Below are 12567 nucleotides of genomic sequence, written 5' to 3'. Positions count from 1 at the left end.
GTGCCACCTAGCTGCCTCTAATTGCATGCCAACTTGAACACATTTCTCAATTCTACAATAACAACTATGTATCAATTCTAGACTCTCATGACATTTAAAAGACTTGGGACAGACATTGCCAGTAATAGGTCTTCCTGAACAGGTTGCTTCAACATTCTTCCTAAAAAAGTTATAACCATTAATACAGCATGGTATTCTTTTAACAAGTCCACTTGCTATCCTATCACAAATCATACACAGTATAAATGTACCAAAGGAGCAATAATAGTGACATTTGAAGACTGAGCATTGTTTGCTTCAGGAACAGAATCTCTCATGTTGTCTGTTCAGGATGTAATGGACTCAGATGATTCACAAGAATAGGTGTCAGGTGGTGGTCTTTGCTGAACAGCTCAATGTCATTACTTTTTTGTTTGTTTTTTATTTTGTTTTTTGTTTTTGTTTTTTGGGGGGGGTGTTGGTGAGGCAATTGGGGTTAAGTGACTTGCCTAGGGTCACACAGCTAGTAAGTGTTAAGTGTCTGAGGCCAAATTTGAACTCAGGTACTCCTGACACCAGGGCCAGTGCTCTATCCACTGTGCCACCTAGTTGCCCCAATATCATTACTAAAAGAAAGGATAAAGTCCAAACATCAGAGATCAGATGAAGTCTACTAGGATTAGAGTCCAGATCATAAAGCAAATTATCATTGCAGATGTCAGGAAGGATAAGTTGTAGGTTTATACTTGCAAATGATGTCATATCAGGAAGATAAATAGGATCTAGAATATGGGTAGTTTCTTAGAAAAGTTCATACCTAAGGAAATATACTTAGAAAACATATATCTTATAATCAAGTTAACATTTAGAGAATTGAGAGATACAACAATTCACAATTATTTTAACAAGAATAAAAGCTCCTAAGATACTTAAGATCCATTTTTAAAACATATTATAATAAGCCTCCACTGCTGATCCACGAGGCTATCCATAAAACCCTCTTGTACATGAGTATGCTGTGCTATTTTGCAAAGTACTAGCCAATTATTTTTATAATTCCTCCACATCATCAATAATATGTAAGGGCCAAACTTAATATGGGGGGTGTTAATTGGGTGGCTCACCATAATATTGGGGTAAGGAAAGGAGATTAACAGCTTCTTTTAAAAAACAAAACAGGGTTTATTAATGGGAACAAATTTAAAACACAAGTGAGGTTAATAAAACTATGGACAATGAAAAAGGGAATAGAGCAAGGAAAAAAAATACAAACTGCAACTCAGCACCACCCGGAAATCAGCATTTCTAAAGAGGACCAGCTGATCAGCTTCTCACTCCCTCTCCCACTCATGCCTGATTGCTCTCTTCTCCCTTCTCTCTCCCAGAAGCCCCCTCTCTCACAGGAAACAGGGCTGACGAAACACACAGCTCCAAGCTAATTGGCTGGTAGCCCTGAGTGACAGAACTAACAAGTGGCTTTACAAATGTCAGCCCCCCAGCTTCTGAGTGCCAAAGATCACCTGACCTGTTCTCACTGGGCTTCTAGTCTTGGTGGGGCCTCCTTCATTATAATTTGGTCAGGCCCATGTAGGTGTGCAGGTGTCTAGCATGAGGTCAGTGTATACAGGAGCACTCTGGGATTTCTAATTTTAGCCAAAGATGGAATCATAGAAACCCCAAATCACAATCAATTCCTTACATTCCCCCCTTTTCTTTGTTAAGAATCACAGGGTCTGGGGGCAGCTAGGTGGTGCAGTGGATAGAGCACCGGCCCTGGAGTCAGGAGTACCTGAGTTCAAATCCGGCCTCAGACACTTAACACTTACTAGCTGTGTGACCCTGGGCAAGTCACTTAACCCCAATTGCCTCACTAAAAACAAACAAACAAAAAACATAAGAATCACAGGGTGTTTCCTTGATGAAGCAGTAAAAAATAACAGAATATCATAACTTATGCTAATAAACAATATGCTAATAACAATGTAGGAAAGGGAGAAAGGGAAAATTTTGTCTAGGGGGCAGTCCCTCTTGGACTCGCACTTTGACAATGTCTACAGAGGGAAAGCCTCTGCAGAAGATACGCACTACAGATGCTTTATATAATAACAGAAGGAAAAAACCCCCAAAATGTCCATTTGGAATCCTTGAAATCTTGTCTTTGTTGAGTATTAAGATGCCATCAGGGAGTCTGGATTCTGGTCAGTCTTTGGATTCTGGTTGTCTCTGGATACTTTACTTCTTTAGCTGTTGAACTGTTGGATTTCCACCAAGCTTTAGTATAACATTGTCAGTGATCAAATTAAACAGTGAGAGTTCTTCAAAATATAACCCATATAGAAAAATTTAAACTTGATACATGCACCACATTACATTCCCCCTGTGGATGATACTTATACCCATATGCAATACAGAGTTGAGGCAGTTATGGTATCAATAATACTTTTTACCACCATGTCTCTGGATCAAGGCCAAATTTAGTATTGTGTCTGTGATGACACCTGAAAATGTTATGGGAAGTTTACCATACCACATCTAGTGGTTCCTTAGACATCCAGTAATTGTGCTAGGCCCTAGGTGGATGGATTCTGATCATGCCACTAGATGGAGTGAAGAAGCTGAATCAAGTTAAACCAGGTGCATGTGTTAGAGCTTCCGTGACAGCAGGCCATTTTTGGAGGGAGAGAGGAAGAAACTGGACTATGTCCAGCAATTGTGCTCTACATAACCACTATCATCAGCAAACGATGGACTTCCTGAATGGATTTGGACTAAGGGAATCCCACCCCCAGGTTTTGCTAAATGGCTGTTCGCTCAGCCTCCATCAGGGCATTTTACTTGTACCTGTCTCTCCTCCTGTTGCACATATATCCCCTTCATGGCCTGTATCGTGGAGTTGAACCATCTCTGTTAAGCTCAGGGTAAGAGCAGATAGTCTCTGAAATGGTCAGTTTCCATAATTCATAAATCTCATATTAGTTTCACCAAAGACAATATGATGATAAAAATGCATGCTATGCTGCATAACTCAGGATATACTTGTAATATATACAATAATCTCAAACCATATCCAGAGTATACACAGTCACAATGACATATAAATGATAAATGAATGTAAATGGCTGATAATATTAAACATTATTACAGAATCTTCATTAAGTATACCACATCATCTTGTCCATGAATTCTCTATGTAGTATAATGACAATAAAAGATACTTGAAGTGATAAACAGTTTTATCAAAAAGAAATAAAACATCAGCAAGACTCAATATGTTCATTGATTGCCTTGCAAACCAAGCAATAAGGTTCAATAACCCTTTGTAGAAGGCAGAGCCATGTAGTCTTGGTGGAGAAGTTTTTTACCTGTAGAAGGAAAAGCTTGTTTAAGGTAAGAACTTATATTGCTAGAATTTGGGGTATACCACATTTTATAAACTGGTTCTCCAATTCTCAGCATGCCAAAGTGGCAGGGTTTTCTGAATTATCATTGATTCTTCTAATGCTGTCATAATGATCATTATGGTAGAAAATATGGAGTTCTTTAGTGTTGGCTTTATCTGTGCCACAAATTTGCCACAGGGGTTTATTCAACTGATGAATGATTACATTCAGTTGGTTATGTTTTGAAAGGCTACAATTGCATCATTCCCAGTGAAAGTACCAGCTTTTTTCAAATCAGCAACATATTTTTCAAAGGGAATATAATTTTCTATAAAAGGATCAAAGTCTTTTTATGACTGAGCATATAATTAGCAGTTTCTTGTCTGTGTTTGATATGATGTCAGTAAGAGACCACTCTCTACCAACCAGCTTGAAGGACCTCCCCTTTGGGGAGGGAGAGAGGAACTAGGAAGTGGACCCTTGCTCATAGAAGAAATCTCTTTTTGGTAAGGAGAAATGAGCATGGTGTCAGATGGAGAATGGCCGGGGTGGGGGTGGGGGGAGCCTCTTAGTCATTCAGACACCAGCCTGGTGGTGAGAGATTATTTCAAGTGGGCCGCTAGGAAAGGAAATTGCTTTCTTTCTCTCTGGATATACCTAATTAGATCTGAGCTAGGATTTCCATGCTATAAGGAATCTGTTCTCAATCTCTCTCTTTTCACTAACTTATAATATATATTTTAGCAAATCTTTAAAAACCTAAACTCTTGCTGAATTTATCAGTGATTTTAGCCAGCTTCCTCGCAAGACTGTGTGTGTGTGTGTGTGTGTGTGTGTGTGTGTGTGTGTGTGTGTGATTAGAACCTACAATTTAGATTTTAAACAACACAAATATCACCTGAATAGTTTACAACAGGATTGATTGGTGACAGCACAAGCTTCAATATAAACAAAACAAAATCATATAAAAGTTGTTATATTAACTTCAGGTATATAATGAATTTAATAATACTAATTAATCAATTTCACAATAGTATTCATCAATTAACTTATTGAAACAAATTAAACAATTAACCATATCTAAATAAATAACCTCTAACAAAAATAGATATCTCTTTTAAGGCATAATCAATCAAAAGTTAAAGTTATGTTGACATATCTTCCTTTAACATTGGACAAAAACAAATGTGACATTAACTAACAGACAAATTCATATCCTGATTCCACCACTCTTTGCTTCATTCTCCTGATCATCCTCATTATTAGAAATTTAAAAAACATAGCTAATAACAGATGTCAAGACTAAAACCAATATTGTGTTCTTTATATGACATTTGACATGATTATAGGAAGTTACAACAATAGATTAGGGAAATACACTATATAGTAGGGAAGGTATTCTTTCCCAACATCCAGGACAACTCCGGGCAAAAGTTATGCAGATAGCCAAGTGCATTGAGTCAGGTTCAAAGTTAACTAGGTGGGGATATTTCTGCTCCATGTGTCATATTTGGGGAAACCAAGTCAGAAGAATCCTACCTCAGCTCTTGCTAAGAGTCATTTCTCCAACTTTTCCCATGAGAGTTCCACAACCTGTAATTCATAAATGTAGAACCCCTTAGGGTTGCTAGCACCATGACTCATTGGTTTAACAGTATTCCTTGATGATCATACCTGAGTCAGACTCAGAATAATAAAATAATAGTCCCAAAATGTCCTAATTACTTCCAATAATCAAAGTCTCATATGGATTTATATTGGGGACAATAATGATAATAAAAAATGTGAAATAGGTTCTTTGACTCAGAATGTAACATAGAACAAGTTTAAATATTAAATAAATATATAATTACAATTATAAACAAATTATATAATAATAATCAGTAATATATTAATTAATGTACAATTTCCATCCATCAATAATTAATCAATGAAAACAGAGACTCAGAGTGAATAACTCTAAAATCAATTGACTGGAGAAGACTTTTGCTTAGGTTTTCACAGAAAGATTATATGCGGCACCAACAAATAGTGCAAATGGCCCAAAATGTGATAATTTTCCTGAATTTACAGATCATTGATCATCTTTATAATAAAGAAGTGAGGTATGAAAGATCTCTTTAGTATAAAAATACTTGAAAGTAATTCTATTACCTTTCTTTCATGTATCATGCTGATATATGTTCTCATCAGAACAATAATAGAAATCTTTCAATATATTTCTAGAATCACTCATCTTGAGTTGTAACATCTAGAAAGCTTCTAGAATCACAATAAGTTTCTTGTTTCTGTTCAATAAGCTAATGTTTATAAGTGATGAGTTCTACAAAATCAATGAATACCATGGTAAAAATTTCCTGATTGCTTTTTTTTCTGAATTGGGACAATATTTCTCCAGAAAATACAACAATGAAAAATTTCCCAAGCAGCACCAAAATTAAATGAACCAAAACTAATAGGAAAATCCATAAATAAAATGTCAACATGCTGTGTCTAGAAACCAAAATATGTTGTATAAGTTAAAAGTGAAGGTCTCAGGATTTAAAGTTAAAATCTCAAAAAATAAATTAAATTGAATTTTTTAAAAAATCAAATTTTCCCAATAATTGAAATCCCATCAAAAATTATCATAAATTATTATCTTAACCTATTATCTTTTCCCTCCTTTCAGAGCAGTGGTGTTTGGAGTGAAACCTCCACAAACCATACTGTATCAACTTTAACGACTAAATCCTCATAATTCCTTTTAGAATGATCAAACAAGAGCAGATTATGTAACAACAAAACCTAACACTGTACCCACTAAGACATAAATGGAACAGGGCATTGCTTCATAAGGACAAGTAAATCCAATTGAATTAACACATCCTTGACATTTGCTAAGATTATGACCAAATAATACCTTCAAGGAAACACAGAGATGTTTTACATTAAACATTTCTCTCAAAAGTTTGGGTACACTTTAGAATAGTGGTTTTTTTTCTTTTCCAAGTGCGTGTCTCCTTGAGTTAAATTAGCAGCTAACAGAGAAAAGAGGAAGTTCTGGTACACTTGAAACTCTATTAGTGTGGTGCATTTAATCATCAAATTTTCAAACTTAAGAATGATAGTCTTGAGACATCATGAGGATAACAAGAAAATTTTCCATAACTTTTATAAAGTGAAATACAAGATCTAATGGACACAGGGAAAAACAAATGAACAAAAAGATAAACTTCTCAAGTAAGGTTACATTCCATCCTATTCCTCTGAATACTTGTCTCATAAATTCAAACTAGAATATAAGTAAGCCCAAAATAAATAACAGAAGGAAATCTACCCATAATATAATTGTGCTAAAAAGTTTAGGAAAACTTTGCAGATTACCTTGTGTACAGATCACATAAAGCAGAAACAAATTCAAAAAGATTGGGGTCCACTCCAAGAAGTAAAAGGAGCAGATTTGATGTGTGAATAATGAATCCATGAACTTTTCCATGATGTAGGAGTAGTCAGAAAGACTCGAAAGGGTCCTTCCTAAGCAGGTTGAATTCCACTAGAATGTCAAAAATGTTCATGTATACAAAATCACCAGATTAAAAATCATATAAGAAAAAATCAATAGGGTCAGATTGAAATAATGTTCTAACAGCTTGCAATTCCCTTTAGCCTGTTTTGTAATTCTCCTTCATATTTAGCTATTGATAGATCTCCCCCCAACATAGAGGAATATACAGGCACAAATGGTCTTGCTCTCAGGTCTTGTTTTCAGAGGTTTATGACTAAATAACATCTCTTGAGGAGAAATATGACAATCTCCTCTGGGCCTACTCCTAAGATGGAACAGAACTAGAGGAAATACATCAGGCCATTCCAAATGAGTTTCTTGATGTAATTTTCCAATCCAAAGCTTAATTTCTTTATTCAGACACTCTACCTGTCCAGAAAATCGAGGATGGTAAGGAGCATGAAATTGTGGTTCAATTCCCAAATTTGTATAAACTATAGAAAGACATCAGTAAAATGAGAACCTTTATTTGTATCAATTTGAGCAGGCAGGCCATATCTTAGGACAATTTCTCTAATAATTGTTTTGGCTGCAAAGGCTGCATCAGCTTTGGAAGCAGAAAAAAGTTCCACCTAACTTGTTAATTTATGAATAAGAACCAAACAGTATTTAAGGTGTCTAACCTTTGTCAAAATTTTTAAAACAATTTACAATGACTTAAATAGAAGATATGTTAGAAGATGACCACCATATGTCACCTTCCTTTTACTGATGGAAAACTAAATCTTCCAAACAACTTTTTGTAATACAAGAAGCCAATTATTGCCAATTATTGTACCTGTGATTGCCTGTGCACCATAATGATCTCCTGAAGGAACTTCCAGGGAGGCCTGCTTTCTTCACTTACTCAAGCTCATGGTATCTGTTGAGTATTATACCATTTTATACAGGTTACCACTCCCTTGTCTATGTAACTAAGGTCTGGCCACTGAATTTTGTGAAATGAGACTTTCAGTGGCTGCTGTCTTTGTAGCACATCAGCATATGAGCTCAACAGTGACAGGCTTTTGTTAAGATTACAAATTGAGCTGCCTGTGCACTGAAAGTTGATGGAAGTAAAGCTGACCACAGCACATCATAGTCAGTAACCACAGCAGCAAATCTTCAGGTTTAAAATGAGAAGGAAGACCTGATGGTACGTTAACTACTGGATAAAGAGTAACTGATTTGGGGCAGCTAGGTGGCGCAGTGGATAAAACATTGGCCCTGGATTCAGGAGGACCTGAGTTCAAATCCAGCCTAAGACACTTGACACTTACTAGCTGTGTGACCCTGGGCAAGTCACTTAACCTTCATTGCCCTACAAAACAAAAGAGTAACAGATTCCTTTCTTTGTCTAATTTCTTCAAAAATAATAGTAGATCACATTTTCAACCAACTAAATATTCTATTTCCAATTTTCCTGTGTTTCTAAGAAGTTTTCTAACTTTTCCAGAATATAAAGATCAAAAGTTCCAATTTTCAGAGGTTCCTAAGGTTTTTAGACCAATTAAAAACAGTATCTAATGGCAGTTTCTCTGTTTATTTCTTTGCCTACAGTTAGTTCTCCTTTATCTAATTTCTCTAAAAATTTATTTAACAGAGAACCTTTTTTCCTTCTTTTTCTTTTTTCTTTATTTTTGCAGGGCAATGAGGATTAAGTGACTCACCCAGGGTCACACAGCTAGTAAGCGTCAAGTGTCTGAGGCTGGATTTGAACTCAGGTCCTCCTGAATCCAGGGCTGGTGCTTTATCCACTTTGCCACCTAGCTGCCCCCTCTAACAGAATCTTTAGGAATTGATATTCTACTTAGCCTAGTTCCCATGTCACACAGAGTGGGGAGGACTGATCTGGCTTGTACTGGGCAAAACAGAACCAGATGCTATACCTCCCTACAAGGGGTCTCCCACAGTGGGCTCCTCTGATTATACAGATCCTATGCCTTATGAGCTTCCCACAATAGGCTCCTCTGACTGTCCAGATTCTATGCCCTACTGTTGCATACCGACTCTGGTGTTGCTGGTCGATGGGACATCAGCCTATCCACAACTATTCCCTCAATTCTAATGGTTATCCAAACTATAAATTAAAAATAATATGAATTATTATCCTTTTAACAATTTAAAATCTCTAATTGTCCTAATTTATTTCTGTTTCTCCTTTCCTTTTTAAAAGCTAAAATCATAAATAATTCTCCTTCTAACAGAAAGTCAATGATTGCTCAGTTTAAAAAGGAGACCTCCCACAGACCTAGTAGGCAGCACAAAAAAAGCAGTTCTTTTAAAATCGAAACCTAGGAACCACAAAGAATAATTTACAGCTAGCTTTTAAATTTTTAGACACAATTAATTAAATTATTTAGTATAAGAAGGCAGAAAAAAGGAAAAGAGGGAAGGAAATGAGTATCTCAATCTGCAGCTTGAAAATACTCATCCAGCTTGGAAGACAGTTCAGTTCAATTGAGTGAGAACTGAAATTGAGGGAGCACCTGTGTTCAGGCCTGTCTCCTTCAAGAAGGGACTGAGGGGAAATGTCTCCAGGGTTGAGCTCAGACAGAGTCCCGAGTTGAAAAGGAGGAACCCAAACGACAGAATTTCTGCAAGATCACGTCAGGTTCACCAAAATTGTCGTGAAAATTTCTAAGTCTAATGAAGAAAAGGAAACAGTGAAGTCTCCAAGCTGTAGAAAATAGGTTTATTGAAAGAGGGTACCTGTCTCACAATAAAGCCTATCTCAGGTCTAGGACCCAAACACCCCAAGCAGTACTGGTCTAATACTTTTATACCCCTATGAGGCTTAAATGCTTATATACCCTACTAATTTTAGACAAACTCCTCCCATTTTACAGTCAACCAAGACACATAAAGTCAATCAAAATAATATATGTCTGGACTTGCAGTCTAGAAATAAACAGTCAATTTACTTGACATGCTGTTGTGACAGCAAGACGGTCTAACTTTTTAGTATTTCTAAAAAGACATATCTTTCTTCAACACAGAGTCAAACAAGTGTGATATTGTCTGGAATAAGTAATTCATATCTATATTGTCAAGGTTAAAGTCAATCTTATGTTCATCTAACAGCATTTTATAAGCACCATTGCCTTATTTGCTCTATAAGAAATACTTAAGTTAAATCACAGTTTATACACTATATGCTGATTATTAAATCACAACTTGTAGTATATGATACTGATTAGATCACTAAGGGACAAATCACATATCTAAGGGTTGAGGAAAATCTCACTCACACAGAAAAACCTGGAAAGACTTGCATGAACTGATGCAAGAGGAAATGTACTGTACACAAAGTAACAGCAATATTTTAAGATGATCAGCTGTGAATGACTTAGCTCTTCTCAGCAATCTAATGATCCAGGACATCTCTGACAGACTTATGATGAAAAATGCTATCCATCCTGATTCAAAGAACTGATGGTGTCTGAATACCAACTGAACCATATATTTTTTTTACTTTCTTTTTCTTTTTTCTTTTTTTTTTTTTGAGGAGGGTCTATATTTTCTTTCACAAAATGACTAATATGGAAATATTTTGCAGAATTTGAAAATCAAAATTCTAAAAATAAATGTTAAAAATAGTTTCTACATATAATTGTGGGAAAATAAATTAAAAGGAAATTAAAAAGGAAAAGGTTCATCTGGGTCCCTTGAGGATGCTAGATCTATTTCCCCTCCAACATCATTAGCTGTTTAGATATATTTAAAAAAAATTTATTATTATTTATATTTTTAAATGATTGAATTCTAAGAATTTTGAAGGCTTTCTAACATTCAGTCTTGGACCTGTTTACTGAATTTATAAGGTATCTTCAAATCCCTAAGGCTCAGTTTCCCTAAACAAGCACAGGAAATACTTGGATCCTAAAGGCTCTGAAAGCTCATTCAGTTTTATTACTTGGCCTCTGTTAAAGATGCCACATTAGGGGCAGCTAGATGGCGCAGTGGTTAAAGCACCGGCCCTGAATTCAGGAGTACCTGAGTTCAAATCCGGCCTCAGACACTTGACACTTACTAGCTGTGTGACCCTGGGCAAGTCACTTAACCCCCATTGCCTGCAAAAAAACAAACAAAAAACAAAACAACAACAACAAAAAAAGATGTCACATTAGCTTCTTCACACATACCCCCCTCCCCCGCCCCAGCCTCATATTTTCCAAATAGTCACTAGTAGGGCATGTATTCTGATGCTAAAACCCTTTAGATGAACTTACACTAGTCCCTTGTGCTCCTCAGATTTCCCTCCAGTTGTATTAGGGTTTTGGATTTTTTTTTAAATTTAAATGGGTTTGGACATTAAAGGCACTGAAGATCTTGTTAGATTTAGTCTTGGACCTGTTTAGTGAATTTACACAGGCCACTTCACTTCCCTAAGCCTCTATGTCCTCTTCACATCCTCTACAGAACTGGAGAGACTTGGATCCTAAAGCAGCTGAAGGCCCTGTCAATTTTACTATTTCTACCCACTTAGTGACGTCACATTGGCCTCTTCACACCACTCAGCCTTATTTTTTCCAATAGATGACAGAGAACTTCAAACATTCTGAAGAGCTGGAGTTTCTACATTTTACTTAGTTCATCGGCAACAGTGTCCACCAATATTGAGTAACATCTTCAAAACAGCAACAGTCAGTTGTCCTGTGGGGATCTAGCACATACATGTGAGTAGCATTTGACAATGTAGCCAGACAGAATTCCACAAGATACTAATTTAGGTTAAGATATAAACAAAACTGACAAATATGGCTATGCTAAATTAATGTGGGTCAGTATTCAGACCTGTTATTCCCAGAACTGGAAGTATGTCTGTGCTCTAGAAAAAATTTTGCCTCTGGAATCCCCTTTATTCTTTTTGTTTGTTTGTTTGTTCGTTTGTTTTTTGCAGGGCAATGAGAGTTAAATGACTTGCCCAGGGTCACACAGCTAGTAAGTGCTAAGTGTCTGAGGCCTTATTTGAACTCAGGTTTTCCTGAATCCAGGGCTGGTGCTTTATCTACTGTGCCACCTAGCTGCCCCTGAATCCCATTTATTCTTTTTTTTTTTAAACAAAAGTATTTTATTATTTTCCAGTTACACATAGAAATAGTTTTCAACATTTGTTTATATAAGATTTCCAATTTCAAAGTTTTATTCCTCCCTCCCCTCCCTCCCCTCCCTCCCCCTCTCCCCTAGACAGCAGGTAATCTGATATAGGTTATGTATACATTATAACATTAAACATATTTCAGCATTAGTCATGTTATGAGAGAAGAATCAGAGCAAAAAGGAAAAACCTCAAAATAGAAAACCAACAGCACCAAAAACCAAAAGAAATAGTATGGTCCAATCAGCATCCATATTCCACGGTTCCTTTTTTTTTTCTTCTGGATTTGGAGAGCCTTTTCTATCATGAGTCCTTTGGAACTTTCTTGTACCGTTGGATTGGTGAGAAGAATCTAGTCTATCACAGTTGATGAACACATAATGTTGATGATACTGTATACAATGTTCTTCTGGTTCTGCTCATCTCACTCATCATCAGTTCATGCAAGTCCTTCCAGGTTTCTCTGAACTCCTCCTGCTCATTGTGTTTTGTTTTGTTTTGTTTTTGTTTTTGTTTTTGTTTTTGTTTTTGTTTTTGTTTTTGTTTTTGTTTTTGTTTTTGTTTTTGCAGGGCTATGGGGG

General features: G+C 36.2%; 1 protein-coding gene across 2 annotated transcripts in view; it reads right to left on the bottom strand.

The window, feature by feature from the left end:
- The window catches only part of LOC122733853 (immunoglobulin lambda-1 light chain-like), a 773472-nt gene that overhangs the window by 444125 nt on the left and 316780 nt on the right, over window positions 1-12567 (bottom strand). The gene's annotated exons all lie outside the window — the stretch shown is intronic.

This window comes from Dromiciops gliroides, chromosome 1 (genome assembly GCF_019393635.1).
Source record: "Dromiciops gliroides isolate mDroGli1 chromosome 1, mDroGli1.pri, whole genome shotgun sequence".
NCBI classification, from domain to species: domain Eukaryota; kingdom Metazoa; phylum Chordata; class Mammalia; order Microbiotheria; family Microbiotheriidae; genus Dromiciops; species Dromiciops gliroides.
Note: the sequence above shows the minus strand (reverse complement) of the source record. Positions and strands in the feature narration are given on the sequence as shown.